The sequence below is a fragment of the Boleophthalmus pectinirostris genome, unplaced genomic scaffold (genome assembly GCF_026225935.1).
Source record: "Boleophthalmus pectinirostris isolate CB_2022bp ecotype Guang Dong unplaced genomic scaffold, ASM2622593v1 HiC_scaffold_10, whole genome shotgun sequence".
In the NCBI taxonomy this organism is placed as follows: Eukaryota; Metazoa; Chordata; class Actinopteri; order Gobiiformes; family Gobiidae; genus Boleophthalmus; species Boleophthalmus pectinirostris.
In genome coordinates, this window is record NW_026570971.1 from 2275269 (window position 1) to 2295268 (window position 20000).

The 20000-nt window shown below is 40.9% G+C and overlaps 1 protein-coding gene across 1 annotated transcript in view; it reads left to right on the forward strand.

Moving 5' to 3' along the window:
- The window catches only part of rps6ka1 (ribosomal protein S6 kinase a, polypeptide 1), a 147960-nt gene that overhangs the window by 11856 nt on the left and 116104 nt on the right, over positions 1-20000 (forward strand). The gene's annotated exons all lie outside the window — the stretch shown is intronic.

Here is a 20000-nt window from a genome sequence, read left to right on the forward strand (position 1 = left end):
TAGAGGCTGGTTTTAGATTTTTGTGTTTTTAAAGGTTGTATAGAGGATTTTTTTAAGGGAAAATAAATACAGCGACAGTCCTGTTTCAAATGTTGTGCATGCGTGACACCACCTTCCTCTTACACCGCTGCCTCAGTAGAAACATCTCCTCCCGCCTCTTTACTCTAGAAATCATGCTTGTTTACAGCCAGTGCGTGTTAAGAATTATTGTTGAAGTTTCCTGTCTAGAAATAATTTAGCGACCGACGCGTCAGTTTTTAGACCCTTTGTCTGCTTCATTCACGCAATCGCTGGAAGGAATCTCCAAGAATCACCTCAGTTTTGCTCCTTTTCTCCTTCTCTTCTTCTTTCAGCGACCAAAAAAACTGACTTTCTTTTGCGGCGAACCGGTCGTGGATTCTCGTCCTCCATCACAACAAACTTTGTGCAAACTGCGAGGAAGCGACAGTTTGAAAAAGCCTCTAAGAACCGCCGCATAAACCACATAATCCCCGCGCGCCGGCGAGTCAGTTACGCTAGAAATGTAGGGAGTTTGATTGACAACCGAACAGCCAATAGAAAATGAGGTAGCCTTGTTTTCTATTGGCTGATGTTTATCTGGCCTCAACACGTCCACAGTTGATAGATTTTCATTCTTTTTTATTTTTTGGTCATTATAATTACAAGGCTGCTGCATGTCTGTAATGGTATTTTAAACTTTCATTGACAATTTGAAAAAAAAAAAAAAATCCTCCATACAACCTTTAAGCCCCAAAAACGCCGTCACCGTCTAAACGAAAGACACTTCTGATCAAATATTTTGTCGTTTTTACCCTTAAATGTTCTGGTGTAAACGGGACCTGACAGTGAATGTTCCTGCTCCTGGTGCTCGTGTGTGATGTTCGTGTGTGATGTTCGTGTGGTGTTCATGTGTGATGTTCGTGTGGTGTTCGTGTCGTGTTCATGGTTCATGTGTGGTGTTCGTGTGGTGTTCGTGTGGTGTTCATGTGTGGTGTTCATGTGGTGTTCGTGTGGTGTTCATGGTTCGTGTGTGATGTTCGTGTGGTGTTCGTGTGGTGTTCATGTGTGGTGTTCATGTGGTGTTCGTGTGGTGTTCATGGTTCATGTGTGATGTTCGTGTGGTGTGTTCATGTTCATGTGTGATGTTTGTGTGGTGTTCGTGTCGTGTTCATGTTCATGTGTGATGTTCGTGTGGTGTTCGTGTGGTGTTCGTGTGGTGTTCATGTGTGGTGTTCATGTGGTGTTCGTGTGGTGTTCATGGTTCGTGTGTGATGTTCATGTGGTGTTCGTGTGGTGTTCGTGTGTGTGTTCATGTGTGTTCGTGTGTGGTGTTCATGTGGTGTTCGTGTGTGTTCGTGTGTGATGTTCATGTGGTGTTCATGTGATGTTCATGTGTGATGTTCGTGTGATGTTCGTGTGGTGTTCGTGTGGTGTTCGTGTGGTGTTCGTGTTGTTGTGGTGTTCGTGTGTTCGTGTGTGATGTTCATGTGGTGTTCGTGTGGTGTTCATGTGTGGTGTTCATGTGGTGTTCGTGTGTGATGTTCGTGTGGTGTTCATGGTGTCGTGTTCATGGTTCATGTGGTGTTTCGTGTGGTGTTCATGTCGTGTTCATGTTCATGTGTGGTGTTCGTGTGGTGTTCGTGTGTGGTGTTCGTGTGGTGTTCATGGTTCGTGTGTGATGTTCGTGTGGTGTTCATGTCGTGTTCATGGTTCATGTGTGGTGTTCGTGTGGTGTTGGTGTTCGTGGTGGTTCGTGTGTGTTCATGGTTCGTGTGTGATGTTCGTGTGGTGTTCATGTGTGGTGTTCATGTGGTGTTCATGTGGTGTTCATGTGGTGTTCGTGTGGTGTTCATGTGGTGTTCATGTGTGTGTTCATGTGTGTGTTCGTGTGTGTTGCTCGTGTGATGTTCATGTGGTGTTCATGTGATGTTCATGTGTGATGTTCATGTGTGATGTTCATGTGTGTGTTCGTGTGATGTTCATGTGGTGTTCATGTGATGTTCATGTGGTGTTCGTGTGATGTTCGTGTGGTGTTCATGTGTGTTCATGTGTGTGTGTTCATGTGGTGTTGTGGTGTTCATGTGATGTTCATGTGGTGTTCATGTGTGATGTTCGTGTGGTGTTCATGTGATGTTCGTGTGATGTTCGTGTGGTGTTCATGTGTGTTCATGTGTGATGTTCATGTGTGATGTTCGTGTGTGTTGCTCGTGTGATGTTCATGTGTGATGTTCATGTGTGATGTTCGTGTGTGTTGCTCGTGTGGTGTTCATGTGTGTTCATGTGTGTTCCTCGTGTGGTGTTCGTGTGATGTTCGTGTGATGTTCGTGTGGTTCGTGTGATGTTCGTGTGATGTTTCGTGTGTGTGTTCGTGTGTGTGGTTTGTTCGTGTGTGTTGTGTGATGTTCGTGTGTGATGTTCGTGTGTGTGTCGTGTGTGTTCGTGTGTGTGTTGTGTGATGTTCGTGTGTGTTCGTGTGATGTTCGTGTGGTGTTCGTGTGGTGTTCGTGTGATGTTCGTGTGATGTTCGTGTGATGTTCGTGTGTGATGTTCGTGTGTGTGTTGCTCGTGTGATGTTCGTGTGTTCGTGTGATGTTCGTGTGATGTTCATGTGATGTTCGTGTGATGTTCGTGTGTGTTGTTCGTGTGATGTTCGTGTGATGTTCGTGTGTGATGTTCGTGTGATGTTCATGTGTGATGTTCATGGTTCATGTGTGATGTTCGTGTGTGGAGGAGCTCCCTGCAGCAGCGGCAGCAGCAGCCGGTCAGTGTGTCGGGTTGTGTCCTGGTTCCTCTTGTGACTCTGGCGCGTGTGAACGGGCCCTCGACGTTCACACAGACGACTCCACTGACTGTGTCATCGCTGTGAACTTTTCTACGGCCTCGTCCTCACTCCCAAACTGTTATTGAACCGTCGTATTTTTAGACACAAAGTCAGACGAGTGTAGTAACGTTCACAATCAAAAAACAAAACAACAACACAAATATACAGTGTCGGGGAGTAACAGATTACATGTACCAGAGTAATCAGAGTACAAATTATGAGTAACTGTTTTCAGTTACAGTTACTGTTTCAGTGAGTGGGATTTGGATTACTGTTACTTTGTTCAACTAAATGGATTACATGGCGGGATTTTCCTGTTTTCACATTTTGGGCTGTATTCTTTTTTTTTTTGTGGTAATTAAACCACTAAACCAGGACTAAACCAGGTAAACCAGGAAACCAGGAAACTAAACCAGGACTAAACCAGGTCTAAACCAGGACTAAACCAGGTCTAAACCAGGTCTAAACCAGGTCTGAACCAGGACTAAATCAGGATTAAACCAGGAACCAGGACTAAACCAGGACTAAAACCAGGACTAAACCAGGACTAAACCAGGTCTAAACCAGGTCTAAACCAGGTCTAAACCAGGTCTAAACCAGGTCTAAACCAGGTCTAAAACCAGGACTAAACCAGGTCTAAACCAGGTCTAAAACCAGGTCTAAACTAGATCTAAACCAGGTCTAAACCAGGTCTAAACCAGGATTTAACAGGACTAAATCCTGCTGTGTGGACGTGTTTCTTCTTCTTCTATCAATAATATTTTTAATTTGGTTCAGTAAATCTGGACTTTTTATTTTCTTTTATCAGACAAAACTTCTTATGTGAAGATTTCCTCGTCTTTGTTTCTCTACAACAAATCAAGTAATCCAAAGTAATCAGATTACATTACTCACTTTAAGTAATTTAATGGATTATGTTACAAACTACATTTTGGTGTGTGTAATCTGTAATCTGTAGGGGATTACATTTTAAAAGTCACCTTCCTGACACTGCAAATATATGAAAGTGTCAATACTGGAAAAAGACAAATACTGTAGACTTAACTTTTCTGAACAGTTTGGTTTTGATCTGAAGCCAAAGACTGAGATAAACTTTATTTAATCATATCAAATATTATATTACTGTATATTGTGTTACATTATATTACATCATTTTATATTATGTTATATTATATTACATCATCTTCTGTTGCTTTGCTGCTCGTTACATTTGTTCTTCTTTGAGGACTCTGCTCTTTCTGTTTCATTTGTTTGGTGGATCAGCCGATCCCAGACTCTGTGGTCGTCTTTATCGATTAAATTCTCCAATGATTCACTGTACTCTGTTAAAATATGTTTATATTTTTAGATTTACATTTAAAATTAAAAGTAATAAAACCTGTGGGCTTTACAGTTTAAAGTTGTTCATTTAAACAAATTCAAAATCTTTTTTCTTATCTGCCTGTTGTGTTGAAATATAGAAATATTTGCTGACTATAACTGTTACTCATGACCTGGAGAAGAAACAGACTCTACCACAAACTGTTTGCTAAGAAGATGCATTTTATTACATTAACAAAGACAATATTAAATGAAATTAATTAATGGAAATGTAAATGAAAAAATGAAAAGTACTAACTTACTTTTGAAATATTCTGTATCATGAATCCTCCATTTAACAGGTTTCATCTTAAACTGAAATAATGAAATAATCTGGTCTGGACATTAGTGTAACTGTAACTGCAGGAAAACTCTATGTGTGTGTGTATGTGTGTGTGTGTTGTCTGTGTGTATGTGTGTGTGTGTCTGTGTGTGTGTGTGTGTGTGTCTGTGTGTGTGTGTGTGTGTGTGTGTGTGTGTGTGTGTGTGTGTGTGTGTGTGTGTGTATGTGTGTATATATGTGTGTGTGTGTGTGTGTGTGTGTGTGTGTCTGTGTGTGTGTGTGTGTGTGTGTGTGTCTGTGTGTGTGTCTGTGTGTGTGTGTGTGTGTGTGTCTGTGTGTGTGTGTGTGTGTGTGTGTGTGTGTGTGTGTGTGTGTATGTGTGTGTGTGTGTGTCGTGTGTGTGTGTGTGTGTGTGTGTGTGTGTGTGTCTGTGTGTGTGTGTGTGTGTGTGTGTGTGTAGTGTGTGTGTCGTGTGTGTGTGTGTGTGTGTGTGTGTGTGTGTGTGTGTATATGTGTGTGTGTGTTTGTTTGGTCTGAATATTTTACTTCTGTCGTGTATGTAAGTAAAAGTATTTATGTGTGTACATTTTTCTGGTGATGACGACAGTAAAAACAGAGACTGGTTTGTTACATCGACTGTGACAGGACAGAATTACCGTCCAAATGTGTTTAACTTATTGTGAGTTTGTAAAGTTTGTAAGTTAAAGGCAAAGGAGAAATTAAATTTGTCAACTGGACAGAAGTTTTTTTGATCAAATACATTTCACAGATCATCCAAGCTCCTCTTCAGTTCAGGTCGATACATTTGTGAGTTTAAGTTTTTGTTGAGCTTGTGTCCAATCTGGTTTCCTTATATCAGACGTGTCAAACTCAGGCCCGGGGACCAAATTTGGCCCAAGATATAATTATATTTGTCCCGTGAGATCATATCAAATCTGTATTAAAGCTGCCCGCTGATTTATTATTTAAAATGTTATTATTTCATATTCTGTTTGTTCTGGATTCAGTGTTTAAGCAAAACTATGATTCAACATTTATTTTAGTAAGAAAAGGATTAACATTACAGAACACGTCATCAAAGAAGAGAAAAGACGCAGATGTTGTTGAAATGTTTCAGTAAATATTTAGTTTGGCCCACGACTTAGTCCCAGTTTTTAATTTGGGCCCAATGTGAAGTGAGTGAGTTTGACTCTTCTCCTGGTTTATTCTGTCACGTTCATGCTCCAAACACAAACGTCAGGGCTAAAAAAAGAACATTTACATAAATAGTTGTAACTTTGTGGAGGATTTGCAGAGACTCACACCAGGTTTTACAGTTTTATTTTAAGGATGATCTGGATTTCAACATTTATCATGGTCCATCTGAATCCCTCAGTGAAGAGGCTTAATTTAATTGGATATTTATTAATTTTATATGTGCATTTTTTGGTTCTCTTCAATCAGGGAACACACTTGCACTTACAGCTGTGTTATGTGCAAAGTTGCTGGTTCAATGCCAGTAAATCCTCATTGTTGTGCCACATGTGAAGTCATATTTCACACACTGGGTGCAGCCGCTCTCTTCGTACTCGCACCGGCTCTGAGTTCAGGTTTGCTCTTCTGTCAGATCAGGTTAAGTGGGGCCGTCAGCGCTGCTCTTTTTGATCTTCCACATGAAAATGACTCGTGCTCGTTCCGTTTGTTGTGTGGCTGTGGAACGCGCCGCTCCTGGACCGTGTCGCCTCGTGTCGCCTCGTGTCGCGTCGCGGTGGTGAAATCCAGAGTAGGATCTTGGCGCGTACAGGGTTAACAGCAGGAATGTGCCCAGTTTGTTGGACCAGGCGTGGCCCTTCTCTCCGAGAGCTGCTGTCAGAGCTTTGTTACTGTGTAATCAAGCCTGTGCTGTGCATTAGAATATGGAGAATGTGGAGGAAAAGCTGTTGTCAGATATAGTATTAATATTCTCTGACTACACTAATGCTCTGAAAAGAAGTGTTCTGTACAGAGTGAGAGTGAAATGTCAAAGAAATATACTGGAAATTGTACATAATTATATTTAGTCACTATTGTAATTTATTGGATATATTATAATCGTAGTAGTGTTGTTTTGTGTTGTGCAGTAAACGATGGAACAGGACTGAACTGATGTGTGAACTGTTTATTATAATTGAACCTTTTATTGGACTCCAGGAAGAATAGTCTTTACCCCAGTAAAGACTAATGGGGATCCAATATTTATTTTATTTATTTATTTATTTGATTGGGACAGAGCATGTTAATGAACAAACATGACAAATGAATGTAAACACACCGGATGTAGCCTAATAAATCCGTTGTCCAATAAATAAATAAATAAATTAATGAATAAATAAATAATTAAAAATAAAAAATAAAAATAATGTAAAAAAAATAAAATAATAATTAAAAAATTTAAAATAAATGAATGAATAAAAATATATATATAAATAATACAAAATAAATAAATGAATAAATAAATAAATTTAAAAAATATATATTAAAAATAAGAAAATAAAAAATATATAAAAAATAAATAAATAATAAAAAATAAATAATTTAAAAAATACATAAAAATAATAATACCTAATAAATAAAATATTCAAAGTTTTTCTATAGAATTCAAGCTGTTTATGAATAAAATACAGATTTTCGTAGGGGGGTCAATATTCTATGGGGGGGGGTCAACATACCATAATAGGATTCTGACCCGGGGTCACCTCACCGCGGGGTCAGAATCCTACGCCGCACCGTGCACGTGCTTGAAAATTCATGCGTGTGATAAGTGGCAGTTTAGACGACACAAACACTAAATTTTGACTTTGTGATGTATGAAACTTTTGCGTTATTGATGATGACGTCAGAGTAAATCCTAAATCTGGATCAGTTTGTGCAGAGAATTTCCCAAAAACAACAGATTAAACTGACGGTTAATCCTCTAGTGTCAGGTGCTTTTTCTTTTCTCGTGAAAGTTTCAAACGCAGTAGATCACGGGTGTCAAACATGCGGCCCGGGGGCCAAATCCGGCCCTCCAAGACCTTTAATCTGGCCCTCGGCTGATTTTTTACTAAAATATTTGAATGATATTTTCTATTAAAATCATGTTAATTTTCTGTGGTGTTTATCACAGCAGCGTCTCCAGCGTCTCTGTACGTGGCCCCTCCCACCAGAGCAGCACAAATGAAGACTTGTCTCTTTCCAAACGCTCTTAAAGGACGATCGTTTTTGACTGTTGACCGTGACACCCTCATCAGAAAAATGTCCAACATGAGAAAAGTGGAGCCGAGTGCAGGATTTTACAACAAAAATGGACTTATTCCTGTTTACAGACAAGTTCATGTTAAAACTTTGTGTTGAAATTGTATTTTTTTTCTTAAAGTTTCAGGTTGTTCATAATATTATAATATTTTGTAAAAGAAAGAGTTCATCAATTAAAAAAGATTTCTGTAATAGATTTGTGTTTCTCTGCACAAATATTTGAACTTATTGTTATTTTTGGAGTTTATATGACATGAGTTTTCTGATCCGGACACTTTGGATACGGCCCCCGGACCAAAATGAGTTTGACCCCCTGCAGTAGGACGTGTGCGGGTGTTCGTCCTGTTTTTGTGTGTGTGTCGTGTGTGTTCAGACAAAATGCTGGAGAGTCTGCGGTGAACCTGGGTGTGACGGGCAGGCGCGGCGTGGGCATGTGAATGCATGACTCCAGACCTGAGGTCGCACGTAGAAAGTGAAGCTCCTACGCTTCCTGGCTCAAAGTTAATCTACAACTAATCTACACTTTGACACGGTTTAACAGTTCGACTTGAGACTTTGTCGGAGGGAGGTGAGGTTAGAACTTTCACTTCAGGTAAATGTTCTAAAGATATGAAATTCTGCACGGTTCGTTTCACAGGCCCGTCACTTTTTTGTGTCAGACTTGAACCGAGGGCTGGATGAGAAAAAAGAATCACAGTCACAATATTTAAAAATAAAACCAAAATTAAGAAAAACAAAAAAACAACAACAATTTTCTTTATTATTTGTCTCCAAAACCAAAATGCACGGCTTTCCTGACTCTCAGTCCTGTTTTAATCCTGGGTTAGTCCTGGTTTAGTCCTGGTTTAGTCCCATTTTTAGTCCTAGTTCAGTCCTATTTTTAGTCCTGGTTTAGTCCTGTTTTTAGTCCTGCTTTTAGTCCTGGTTTAGTCTTGTTTTTAGTCCTGTTTAGTCCTGTTTAGTTTAAGTCCTGGTTTAGTCCTGGTTTAGTCCTGGTTTAGTCTGGTTTAGTCTGGTTTAGTCCTGGTTTAGTCCTGGTTTAGTCCTGGTTTAGTCCTGGTTTAGTCCTGGTTTAGTCTGGTTTAGTCTTGGTTTAGTCTGGTTTAGTCCTGGTTTAGTCCTGGTTTAGTTGGTTTAGTCCTGGTTTAGTCCTGTTTTAGTCCTGGTTTAGTCCTGGTTTAGTCCTGGTTTAGTCCTGGTTTAGTCCTTGTTTTAGTCCTGGTTTAGTCCTGGTTTAGTCTGTTTAGTCCTGTTTAGTCCTGGTTTAGTCCTGGTTTAGTCCTGGTGGTTTAGTCCTGGTTTAGTCCTGTTTAGTTTTAGTCTGTTTAGTCCTGGTTTAGTCCTGGTTTAGTCCTGTTTTAGTCTGGTTTAGTCCTGGTTTAGTCCTGGTTTAGTCCTGTTTTAGTCCTGGTTTAGGTTTTAGTCCTGTTTTACTGGTTTAGTCCTGGTTTAGTCCTGGTTAGTAGTCCTGGTTTAGTCTGTTTAGTCCTGGTTTAGTCCTTTTAGTCCTGGTTTAGTCTGGTTTAGTCCTGGTTTTAGTCCTCCTGGTTTAGTCCTGTTTGTTTTAGTCCTGGTTTAGTCCTGGTTTAGTCCTGGTTTAGTCCTGGTTTAGTCCTGGTTTAGTCCTGGTTTAGTCCTGGTTTAGTCCTGGTTTAGTCCTGGTTTAGTCCTGGTTTAGTCCTGGTTTAGTCCTGGTTTAGTCCTGGTTTAGTCCTGGTTTAGTCCTGGTTTTAGTCCTGGTTTTAGTCCTGGTTTTAGTCCTGGTTTTAGTCCTGTTTTAGTCCTGGTTTAGTCCTGGTTTAGTCCTGGTTTAGTCCTGGTTTAGTCCTAGTTTTAGTCCTGGTTTAGTCCTGGTTTAGTCCTGGTTTAGTCCGTTTACCTGGTTTAGTCCCTGGTTTTAGTCCTGGTTTAGTCCTGGTTTAGTCCTGGTTTACCTGTCCTGTTTAGTCCGTTTAGTTTTAGTCCTGGTTTAGTCTGGTTTAGTCCTGGTTTAGTCCTGGTTTTAGTCCCTGGTTTAGTCTGGTTTAGATTTCCTGTTTAGTCCCTTTTAGTGGTTTAGTCCTGGTTTAGTCCTTTAGTTTAGTCCTGTTTAGTCCTGGTTTAGTCCTGGTTTGTTTGGTTTAGACCTGGTTTAGTTTAGACCTGGTTTAGACCTAGGTTTAGTCCTGGTTTAGTCCTGGTTTAGTTTTCCTTGGTTTAGTCCTGGTTTAGTCCTGGTTTGGTTTAGTCCTGGTTTAGTCCTGGTTTTAGTCCTGGTTTAGACCTGGTTTCCTGGTTTAGTCCTGGTTTAGTCCTGGTTTAGTCCTGGTTTAGTCCTGGTTTAGTCCTGGTTTAGTCCTGGTTTAGTCCTGGTTTAGACCTGGTTTAGACCTGGTTTAGTCCTGGTTTAGACCTGGTTTAGTCCTGGTTTAGTCCTGGTTTAAACTTTATAAAACACGTTGTCGTTCTGTTTCTCGTCCGTGCGACTGTTGATCTGCGTTGATCTTTTCAGACTCATAAACGTCTCGTTCGTTTTACTGGGACGTGGTCGTGTAAACGTCCGTCTGAAAACCGCTCGTCCAAATGGAGCAGTTCGGCACCGGCGGCGGCGGCGGCGGCGGCGGCAGAAGCTTTGGCTCTCGGCCCCACGGCGAACATTAGCACCTGGGCCTTTTGTCAATAACGACGGTGCAGATTAAAGGCGCGCGAGCCGATACAATCCAGCCTTATTGTGTTTGGTCGTTGCCTGGATACGAAGCGCCGGTAATTAAACTGTTCCGGCTCCTCTGCTGTTGACTCGGCCGATCAAACAGGCGTCCGCCGAGAGATGAAATGAAATGAAATGGACGGTCTGGACGGTCTGGACGGTCTGGACGGTCTGGACGGTCTGGACGGTCTGGACGGCCGGCGGGTCCGGCGGCCGCGCGGGGACGGTCGTTTCCTCGGGCGCGTGAACGCAGACGGGGCTGTTTGTTTTATTAACGTCCCGCGGGGGATGTGCAGACCCGGAGGCGAGGAAGCTTCATGAGCAGAACAAGAGACGAGACGCAGCAGAATCTGTGTCTCTGAATCACAAACGTAAACGTCGCTCGTAGATTCAGACTAAAACATCAATATTATATCAATATTAAAGAGGAAAAATGATCAGATTTAATTTAAAATGTGTTATAGATTTACACTCCTCCAGTCACCAGCGCTGGGGAGTAACAGATTACATGTACCGAGTAATCAGAGTACACATGATGAGTAACTGTATTCAGTTACAGTTACTGTTTCAGTGAGTGGGAATTGGATTACAGTTACTTTGTTGAAATAAATGGATTACACAGAGGGATTTTACTGTTTTCACATTTTGGACTAAACCAGGACTAAACCAGGACTAAACCAGGTCTAAACCAGGACTAAACCAGGACTAAAACCAGGTCTAAAACCAGGTCTAAAACCAGGTCTAAAACCAGGACTAAAACCAGGACTAAACCAGGACTAAACCAGGACTAAACCAGGACTAAACCAGGACTAAAACCAGGACTAAAAACAGGTCTAAACCAGGACTAAACCAGGACTAAAAACAGGTCTAAAACCAGGTCTAAAACCAGGACTAAACCAGGACTAAACCAGGACTAAAAACAGGTCTAAACCAGGACTAAACCAGGACTAAACCAGGACTAAACCAGGACTAAAAACAGGTCTAAAACCAGGTCTAAAACCAGGACTAAACCAGGACTAAACCAGGACTAAACCAGGACTAAACCAGGACTAAAAACAGGTCTAACCAGGTCTAAACCAGTAAACCAGACTAAAAAACTAAACAGGACAGGAACTAAACAGGAAAAGGTAAACAGGACTAACAGGACTAAAAACAGGTCTAACCAGGTCTAAACCAGGACTAAACCAGGTCTAAACCAGGTCTAAACCAGGACTAAACCAGGACTAAACCAGGACTAACCCAGGACTAAACCAGGTCTAAACCAGGACTAAACCAGGTCTAAAACCATATCGACGACGATATAAAACATGTCACTAAGTTGTAATAAAATTATTTACGAGAGAAGCAACGATACAGTTTTCTCATGATTCGATACGCGAGTCTCGATATCGATTTCATTTCGATGTATTTTAAGATTGAAAAAAAAATATTTCATGTCATTTTTTTCTGCTCATGAGTAAAATATAATAAGACGATGTTAATGAAACATGACACACTGGATTTGATCTGTAAAGTGTTTTCGTTCATTTGCTTCGATGAGTCACAGCTCAGAATTTTTATTCAGTGAAAATAAGAAGCGTTTTTACTGTTTTATATTTTATTTTATAATAAACCGTCGACTCTTCACACAGACTGAAGGGGAGAGACACTATCAGACTTTTTCTTTTTCTTTTCTTGAGTCTCACTGCGTCACACGTCTGTGTCCGTTGCTCCGCCTCCTCCAGCAGAGACAGTACGTAGCTCCTCCCACACTGCCCCCTACAGTCTGTGCTCTTTTTTTTATTTAATTTTATTTTATTTTTTATTTATAATTTGTCAAATTTAAGGAATTGAATACCCAGCACATCCACAATAAGACAGACTTAACTTAACACGCATAAAAAATAAAAATAATAATAATAATAATAATAATAATAATAATAATAATAATAAATAATAATAAATAAAATAAATAAATAAAAAAATAAGATAAATAAATATGATAAATAAATGATAAATAATAAATAAATAATAATAATACAAAAAATAAATAAATAAATAAATGAATAAAAAACTCTGTCTGTGCTCTTACAAACACACGTCGCTCTCCCGTCCTCTTTCTGAACATTAAAACTGTTATATTCCACAGAAACGTCTCACAGATGTTTTCTGACTAAAACTTATGCGATAGAGTCGGAGAAAAAGATCACTTACATCGCAAGTCGCCCCCGTGTGTGCGAATACGATCTGATGTGATTAAAGCCGATGTGAAGCCGAAAGTGATTCTGAAGTATTTAAGTATTTCAAAGTGAATCTCTTTGTCCTGGATCTATCAACGTCAAATAAAAATGGAAAAACCCTCCTCTGTTAGAATATTTCAGCTACAAGTCCCTATGGAGCTGTTTTTTACTGCATCTGAGGAGGACGCCAAGAGAAATGTTTAACTTTGGACTAGGGATGGGCATGATTAATCGATTAATCGATAATTGATCATTAAGAATTTCATCGATTACGTTAATTTTAATGTATGTTGCTGTGTGTAGTGTGACCAAACAGGTGTGTACATGTGTCTCTGCATCAGAAGGAGCGACACACAAACAGTGGGTCAGTCTGTAACGAACCGAAGCACAAATGTGGATTTAACCAGGATTTGTACAAGAAATTCCACACTTTCCGTTGCGTTGGGACAAGTGTGAGTCCATGTGCACAGTGGATAAAGCAGCACATATGTTTCTGTGTCCAGTGGGAAAAAGTTTTTCCAGGTGAGAGTCGCTCAATGTGGATGACGAGGCCCCGCCCCCCTCCCCCGTACGCTGTCCTGGTTTTGACAAACACAAATCTGGTCACACTGACCTGTATTCACCTGAGTCATGTCTTTTAATCCAACACAAGTTGAACCACATCAGCGACACAAGAGCTGGAGTTTTATCTTCACTTAGTTTATGTAAATTAGTGATGTGGTTTTAAGTTTTGTTTGTGTGAGATTTGAACAAAACTGAATTAAACACATTATAATGTCAAACAGCTGATGTGGATCTAGAGTCGTTATGTTTATATGTCGTAAAGTTGAATTTATTGATGCAGATTAGTGCAGATAGTAATAATAATGATGATCATTTTAATATAAAAACGTTAATGATGAATCGATAATTGATCGTTAATTCTTCCGACGATCGATTAAGAAAATTTCATCGAATGCCCGTCCCTACTTTGGACCAAAACAAATGACAACACAGTGCACATGGACGGTGTATATTGACACGTGTATCGAATCTTGAGTCCAGTATCGAACAATTCAATATTACATTAAATATCGTTGCATCATCTCTATCCCCGTCAGAACAACTGGATGTTTGTATTTTTATTTCTACATTGCTGTTCTGTAGTTACTTGAGGGACAAATAACAGCTACATAACATCTTTTTAGTTTTTGTTTTAGGGAAATAAATGCTGTTTTTATTTGCTGCGCTGGTAAATACAGACGACAGACGACACAGCACAGCCCTAAACCGGACGCCGTTTCTGAAATCTAAACGTCACGGCTCTCGTCCAGAATCCATTTTCACGTTAATGATCGCGGCTCGAGGCGACATATAAATCCTCGTCCTTCGAGCCAGGACCATCGATTGATTACGAAAACAACGGTGACCGAACGAGCACTTTCCAAACCGTCTCGAGCGGCTCTTTTCAGATCTGCTAAACTCTGACAGGTTTTCTCTCTTCCTTCTGCTGCCTCGGTCGCTCTGGGCGGAGGAGCTGGACTGTGAGAATGTGGTTTGAAGGGCTGTAGCGGCAGTAAATTGGATTATTGTTTTTCTTTAAGCCTCTCCCCTCCTCCTCCTCGTGTTCCTCGTCTTCCTCCTCGCTGCTCGGCTCTACTTTATGTCCGTCTCCGTGTACGTGTGTGTCCTCGGCTCTTTTTCCATGGAGTCTGGAGGAAGCGGAAGAGGAAGTGGAAGGGTCAGGTCAGAACAGCAGGGCGGACAATACTGGAACCAGACCGATTCTTTTGTGTAAACTTTCATAATTATCGCAGCGGAGTTTTGTTTACAGATTATACGCGTAGTAATAATGTGAACGTGAAGTTTTATCAAATGATTCTCACTATTGACGAACAAAAAACAGTTGAAGAGCAGGAATTGGAGCTTCAAAACCGACACATTTGTGAGACTTGGTCTACGTTCAGACTGCAGGGTTTAACGCTCAATTCAGATTTTGTTGTGAAATCTGATGTTTTTTCGAGGTCGTTCACATTTCCAGTTAAATGTGACTTGTATGTGACTCCAGTGTGAACATTAAACGGTCCAAAAGTGTCCCACATGTGACACTGGAGACACGACGACGTCAACCGCAGCGAGCGTCTCTGTGTTTACACAAGTTGAACAAACATGGACGCAGCATCGAGCACCTGGAGATTTTAAAGTTCCTCTCGTACCGGAGCCACAACATGAACAACTGACTTGTTTTAAGGAGGAGATTGAGAAGGAGAAGGACCAGGTTTTTGGTCGTGGTGTTTTGTGGTGAGTGGAGATGTGCTTCACTTCAGTGACACAGAGTTCATTAACAATTTTCTACTTCAGCGCAGAATAGTGACGTTTGTGTCTTGTTGATGACGTGTAGGTGGATGAATGCACTTTGTCTGTTCAGACTGAAGTCACATGTCAAAAGATCAGATATGTTTCAGTTTCAGGAGCACAGATCCAAGTGTCCTGGGTCACATTTGAAAAAATTGGATCTGTGTCGTTCAGACTGACATTAAAAGATCAGATACAGGAACATAGAGACAAAAAATCGGATTTGGGTCACTTCAGGTGCATCTGAATGGCTACGTTCAGAATGTCACTATTCTGCACTGAAGTAGGTGAAAATTGTTAATGAACTCTGTGTCACTGAAGTGAAGCACATCTCCACTCACCACAAAACACCACCACCAAAAACCTCGTCCTTCTCCTTCTCAATCTCCTCCTTAAAACAAGTCAGTTGTTCATGTTCTGGCTCCGGTACGAGAGGAACTTTAAAATCTCCAGGTGCTCGATGCTGCGTCCATGTTTGGACAACTTGTGTAAACACAGAGACGCTCGCTGCGGTTGATGTCGTCGTGTCTCCAGTGTCACATGTGGGACACTTTTGGACCGTTTAATGTTCACACTGGAGTCACATACAAGTCACATTTAACTGGAAATGTGAACGACCTTGCAAAAAACATCGGATTTCACACAAAAATCTGAACTGAGCATTAAACCCTGCAGTCTGAACGTAGATTAAATCTCACACAGGCTCCTCTCAGATCACAAGTCTGCACTAAGAAGTTTGATAAAAACCGCAGTAGTTTTGTTTCCTTTCTGGCCTAAACTGGGCTGAATGTTCACTTTTTTATTTATTGTTTTGTGGATCAGACACAAGTGCGTTTAAAGCAGAACCTCAGAGTTTTGCACGTGGATCTGTGGCTCATCAGACAAATGACTCTGCAGATAAATCCTGACGCAGAGCCACATATTATCACATTTATCTGTCTGTAAATTGAATTAAATGGACATAATATAGAGTCTGAGTGTCACATGTCCACGTGGACTATCGGCCCAGATCGAGATTTAGACCAAGGGTCATCAAACTAAGGCCCACGGGCCGACTCCGGCCCTCCACGTCCCTTTGACCGGCCCCTGTGTCCCCACCACTTGAACTGGTCCTATGAGACAATCCTCAAAAGTGTCATGGCCTGTTTTTTAAAATTACTTTTTTTTAAATAACATGTCTGCATCTTGGATTTTGTAGATTTTTTTCTATAAAAAAATATAATTATATGAAGTATGTATTCATCACCTGAAAAACTCGAGATCAGTGACAGTCAACACACACACAGAGTACTCTAGTACAGAGTACTCTAGTACAGAGTACTACTGTACTGTAGTACAAGTACTGTAGTAGGTACTGTAGTACAGGTACTGTAGTAGTACAAGGTACTGTAGTAGGTACTGTAGTACAGGTACTGTAGTACAGGTACTAGTAAGTACAGAGTACTGTAGTACAAGGTACTGTAGTACAGGGTACTGTAGTACAAGGTACTGTAGTACAGAGTACTGTAGTACAGGGTACTGTAGTACAAGTACTGTAGTACAGGTACTGTAGTACAAGGTACTGTAGTACAGGGTACTGTAGTACAAGGTACTGTAGTACAGGGTACTGTAGTACAAGGTACTGTAGTACAGAGTACTGTAGTACAAGGTACTGTAGTACAGAGTACTGTAGTACAAAGTACTGTAGTACAGTTAAAGACGGCAAAATGACTCATGCCAAAGTACAAAAAGTTGACAGTGTTGAGTTTTCAGTCTCTGACCAGTTATTTTTTGTTCAGTGTTCGTGCAGTTTGTCTGATGTGAAAAGAAAGTTTGGAGGTTTTCAAAGAAAATAATCTGTGTCGTCAGGGTCAAACAGTTGTGTTATACGACCGACCCCCATCAGTCTGGAGCCAGAATGTGACCCCCAGAGAAAAAGTCTGGTGACCCCTGATTACCAATATGTCTCCAAATTATATCATTATATCTATTTATTATTTAACCGTTATATCTGTACAGTTTGCACTACCAGAATAAAGTACTACAACCTTCTTTAGGCATTTAAAAATCATGAGCAGCTTGTCTTGAATTTAACAATTTGCTGTGATTTACCTTCATTTACTCTGTGTTTCTCACCAAAAAAACAATCTACGTCTTTATCACATGTTTAAATTCAAAGTGACGAACTGCAGATCGTGATCAAATATAATCAGTTTATCAGCTCCAGTTCTCCGCTCTGTGGTGTGACCCACCTGTTTGAGTCTCCACCTCTGGCTCTGGCCCTTCAGTGGCTCTCTTGTGGCTCTCTTGTGGCTCTTGAGCAGCTCTTTTGTGGCTCTCGGGGCTCGTCTGTTCTTCCGCTGCTCTGATAAGGCGGCGCTCGTGTTATTAGGTTTTGCCGCTGCAGGAGCAAAGCGCTGGATACAATGGCCGCGTCCGCCCACGCGCTCTGATCTCCGGGTCCGTCGCAAACGCACGTGCAGAGGTAGAGCGAGCGGCCGAGCGGATAATCACAATAATCCAGACGTGATCGTTTACGAGCAGAGGAGGTTAAATGGACACCAGGTCAGCAGACAAGAAAAGCACACGACTCAGAACCGTTTCATACACAATTTAACCAACCAGTTTCCTCTTTATTCTTCTTAAATCTGGAGAGGAATGTTTATTTTTATTTATTATTCATGTGGGTTTTTATTGTGGAAATGAGGTTGTTGTGATTGTCTTGTTCTGTGTGTGATACGCAGTGTCAGGAAGGTGACTTTTAAAATGTAATCCCCTACAGATTACAGATTACACACACCAAAATGTAGTTTGTAACAGAATCCATTAAATTACTTAAAGTGAGTAATGTAATCTGAATACTTTGGATTACTTGATTTGTTGTAGAGAAACAAAGACGAGGAAATCTTCACATAAGAAGTTTTATCTGATAAAAGAAAATAAAAAAGTCCAGATTTACTGAACCAAATTAAAAATATTATTGATAGAAGAAGAAGAAACACGTCCACACAGCAGGATTTAGTCCTGGTTTAGTTTTTAGACCTGGTTTTAGACCTGGTTTAGTCCTGGTTTTAGACCTGGTTTTAGTTTAGTCCTGGTTTTAGTCCTGGTTTAGTCCTGGTTTTAATCCTGGTTTAGACCTGGTTTAGACCTGGTTTAGTCCTGGTTTACCTGGTTTAGACCTGGTTTACTGGTTTAGTCCTGGTTTAGTCCTGGTTTAGACCTGGTTTTAATCCTGGTTTAGACCTGGTTTAGACCTGGTTTAGACCTGGTTTAGACCTGGTTTAGACCTGGTTTTAGACCTGGTTTAGCCCAAATTGTGAAAACAGTAAAATCCCTCTGTGTAATCCATTTATTTCAACAAAGTAACTGTAATCCAATTACCACTCACTGAAACAGTAACTGTAACTGAATACAGTTACTCATCATTTGTACTCTGATTACTCTGGTACATGTAATCTGTTACTCCCCAGCGCTGTGTGTGTGTGTGTGTGTGTGTGTGTGTGTGTGTGTGTGTGTTGGGCTGATGGTGCAGACTGGGAGCCTCTCGTCTGCTCGTGTGTCTCAGGGCAGCTGTGGCTCGGGTGTGGAGGGACTGAATATTTCTCTTTAACCAAAAAAGTGCTCGATAAAACTGATCTGGTGTTATTTTCTTCTTCAAAAACGGGGCTGAAATGTGTTTTTATGTCATCATGTTTGAGTGCTGCAGTTTCTCGACTCTTCGTACAGTCTGGTCCAGGGGTGGGCAAACGTTTTGGCTCGCGGGCCACATAGGGTCCTAAAATTTGCCTGAAGGGCCGGACAGAACACAGGACATGACGCGTTAAGAACTCGGCTGCGTTATATTCGTATTTACGCTTATGTAGGAAACACACTACGCGCTACAACATTGCCACGAAAGATTCAGAACACAAAAATGAACAGACCTGCTCTACTGCAGACCACAGGTGAAGGTGAATTGTGAGCGATTAGGTTTTAATAAGAAACAGCACCTATGCCACAAAGTCACATGCGAAATAACAAGACTCTTAAAGGTTGTATAGAGGATTTTTTAAGGGAAAAGAAATACAGTGACAGTCCTTTTTCAAATGTTGTGCATGTGTGACACCACCTTCCTCCTCCACCGCTGCCTCAGTAGAAACATCTCCTCCTCCCTCTTTGCTCTAGAAATCACGCTTGTTTACATCCAGTGCGCGTTCAGAATTACTGTTGAAGTGACCTTTCTAGAAATATTTTCACAACGTCTTTAGACCCTTCGTCTACTTCGTTTGCGCCGTCGCTGGAGGGAATCTCCAAGAATCACCTCAGTTTGTCTTCGCTCCTTTTCTCCTTCTTTTTTTCTTTCAGCGACCTCAAAAACAGACTTTCTTTTGCGGCGAAACCGGTCGTGGATTCTCGTCCGACATCGCGACAAAACTTTGTGCAAACTGCGAGGAAGCGACAGTTTAAAAAAAGCCTCTAAGAACCGTCGCATAAACCACGTAATCCCGCGCCGCCGACGAGTCAGTTACACTAGAAACGTAGGGAGTTTGATTGACGACCAAACAGCCAATAGAAAATGAGGGAGCCTTGTTTTCTATTGGCTGATGTTTATTTGGCCTCACTACGGCCACAGTTGATAGATTTTCATTCTTTTTTTTTTTAATCATCATAATTACAAGGCTGCTGCGTCTCTGTAATGGTATTTTAAACTTTCACTGACAATTTGAAACTGAACAAAAAAATCCTCCATACAACCTTTAAGACATTCTATGTATTAACTCTTTCCCCCCCGGACGCCGACTAGGAACAACCTATATATATGTTACTAGGGCTAAACATAGAGCATAATTGCATAAAAGAAAACAGTCTTCCACGAGTGATTTCAGGGCAGTTTTTGTTCATAATCGAGTATAAAGCCCGGATAGTTTGTTGGGATATTGCAGGACTCCACACAGACGCATCAGCGGCGTTCTCACCTTCGTAAGATTCACTCTCTGTAAGTCCGTCGCTGTCGCTGTTTTCCACTTTATAATCACCCTCATCATCACTTTGAAATCTATAAAAGTCACTTTCTCTAAACTTTTC